The sequence below is a fragment of the Pinus tabuliformis genome, chromosome 9, assembly GCF_031772625.1.
Source record: "Pinus tabuliformis cultivar Carrire ecotype Pingquan chromosome 9, CPIR1, whole genome shotgun sequence".
In the NCBI taxonomy this organism is placed as follows: domain Eukaryota; kingdom Viridiplantae; phylum Streptophyta; class Pinopsida; order Pinales; family Pinaceae; genus Pinus; species Pinus tabuliformis.
The window spans coordinates 294294417-294297446 of record NC_142307.1 but is presented as its reverse complement, the minus strand read 5'-3'; the positions used below and the strand labels follow the sequence as shown (position 1 = coordinate 294297446).

Sequence of the window (3030 nt, the reverse complement as noted above, 5' to 3'; positions counted from 1 at the left end):
ATGTAAAAGTAATAAGAATAGGAAAACAATTTTTTGTTGATGATGTCTTTATTATCGGTAGATAGGATTCAAAAGACATTTTTTTGCATAATTTTTAATATGTTTATTAGTTTCGATTTATTAAATTTAAAAGAAATATAATTTTAATATTAAATTATTATTATCATTATTATATATAAAAATCAAATTAAATTTATATATTTCTCAAAAATGAAATAAAAATTTGCAAATTTAAAAATCTTAAAATGATTTAAAAATAAAATAATTACACAAATAAAAAAAAAACACAATGTAATCACATATAAATTCATTTGTTTTGTAAAATTGTTCATTCATCATAACTAAAAATTGTTGGAATTTTAAGTCTTTTCCTAGTGATATTTACACCGTAAGGTGTTCCCCTCTGAAATCAACTCCCCCAACTGCTTTTTTGTCATCACTTTGCGCCCTTAGATCCTTTGTTAGACGATTAGATTATCCTCACCCGTTGATTTGAATTGGTCGGTGATAGTTGGGACTCGCTCGGCAGTTACTGTTTTCCCTTCATGTAACTGCAAAACCAAGAGACACTTAATAACAACACGATAGCTCAGGGGATGCAGAAGAAGACGAAGATTTTGTCATTGGCCACGGCAATGCCAAGCTTGGAATTCCTACCCGGAATGGCCTAGATGTTGCTATGGAATCACACGGAAGACGACATAGAAATAAGGGTTTAAAGAGCAGTGCCACAGATTTACCACTCTTTTCAACCCCGGGTAATGGCCAAATCCACGAAAGCAATTTTGTAGGGGATGCAGAAGAAGACGGAGATTTTGCCAATGGAAACGGCAATGCCAAGCGTGGAATTACCACCTGTAATGGCTCAGATGTTGTCGTTAAATCACATGGCAGACGACATAGAAATAAGGGTTTAAAGAGAAGTGCCACAGATTTACCACCGTTTTCAACCCTGGACGATGACCAAATCCATGGAAATAATATTGCAGTGAATTCCTTAAATTCTCCCTCCATTGTTCCGGATTTCGGATTCTTGAAGGAAGCCGCCATGGAACAATCCGAATCAGGATTTTCAAAGCAAACTGAAGCGGGGCACGGGGTTATTCAATGCCATGCAGAGAACTCTGTTTTTCTATTGCTAGAAGATGATAGTAATAATAACACCAAGAAAGATGAGCCAATTGCCCTAAATAATGAGAGAGACCATACAAAAACGGACGATTCTTTGATTTTCCAGGAAGCAACATATATGGATGCACATGCAAATGGAGTTATGGGTATTGATCAAGTGGAGTCGGTCGACCCAGAGGACAGGGTTTTGGTTTCTTTACTAGGGGCACATAGATCGGTCGTCGTGAATACGCCAACAAATCTGGAAGACATTTCGAATATGTGCAACAATTGGGGTTCTCCTCCTAAGTTGAGGCAGTGGACTCTGAATGATAGTTTGAATGTGAAGGCCAACTCTTGCATGAAATGCATAGTTGAGAATGAAATAGCAGAAGATCAGAAATCGAATGGGGCCGCTTCTCCAAGTTGTGGATCAGAACAACAGCAACAACCTGACAAGGATTCAAATAGGGGAAGGGTCAGTTTCGGAGATCCCTAAGCACTGATGGATTGAGAGCATGTGATTGCTCACAGCTCCAAATATCCTACATATGTTGGGATGTCCCCATTCCAATATTTTTTTAGTGAAATATATGGAGGCAGTTCTCTGCGAAGCACAACATCAGTTGGAAATGATAAAAAGAGACAGAGGGTTTACAATACAATGTTCCATGATCCCTGAAGATGTTAATTTCTTATTGATGTAGGATTTTTTGTGTGCCTTGATTCCTTTCTATCATTATTGACTATCATGCCAGCAAAGATACTGGCATTCACATGGAGATGCTTGACGGTCAGTTCCAGAGGTCGTGTGCTGATGAGCTTTCTGACATAGGATGCTTAGTCATATTGATTTGTTGAGTGGCACATCCCCAAGTAATAGATATTAGTCTCATCTACCATTTTATCAGAGGACAAGGCACTGTCAAAATTTATGTGGTGTTTAATGTACTAGAGATATTTGATAAACTCTTCCAGTCATTTGGAGGGGATGTGCTTCAAGTGTTATTCAATTCAGCAGAGGGAGTTGCAAGTAGCTCTAAAGAATCTATGGCATTTGAGACTGCACATTTCATTCTGGACCAAATGATAGTTGTTGTTGCATTCATCCTCTGTCATTTTAGCCCAAGAAATTACTATATCAGCTGCAATCATATCTCACACACAATGCCTTGTTGGCACTACTTGTGTCAAATAATTTTGTGGAGATTAAGAACAATGTTTTCAAACGTGTGAGAAAAGAGAATCTGCACAAGATGGCATATTATGATACCGTGGAGAGGCTCCATATCACGGCATACATCATATTTGTATTGGCTCAAAACATTTTGGAGGCAGAAAATGCATGGTTTTGGAGTTTTGTAATGAACGCATGCATGATTTGGTGCTATGAAATTCTCGTGGATGTTATCGAGCATGTGTTTCTTGCAAAATTTAACGAGATAAAACCGTCTACTTATTTTTTGTTTGTAATTTTCTCTTAAACCATTAAATAATGATGAATTAATGTTTCCCTGTTCATGTTCAAACTATGTTAATACTTTTTAGTTCATGTACAGACATGGTTTCATCTTTGACAAATGAGAGTGCTACAAGAAAGTCTGTCTATTTTGCTCACTACACATCAGAGATGATCTATATAACACATTTGTTGGTGGAAGAGCCTGAGAAATTGACAAGCCCACTTCTGGCTTATACATATGTTACACTGCTAAAGGGAAGAAATGTGTGGTATGGTCAACGGATTGCAAAGGGAGAAATTAAGCCAGACATTGGGGACAGAATACAAGGAAAAGGAATGATACAGGTTTAAATCCAATTTTGAGCTCAGGCAATATTTTTATTTTTCTCTTTTATTTATTGTCGTAATACATGTTTCATAGTTTAAATGAGACACAACAACCACAAAGTGGGAAAACT

The 3030-nt window shown here is 36.9% G+C and overlaps 1 pseudogene; it reads left to right on the top strand.

Annotated features, from left to right (window-relative positions):
• The first annotated feature begins 1615 nt into the window (after positions 1-1615).
• Positions 1616-2594, top strand: LOC149148353 (protein POLLEN DEFECTIVE IN GUIDANCE 1 pseudogene; annotated as a pseudogene).
• The last annotated feature ends 436 nt before the right edge of the window (positions 2595-3030 follow it).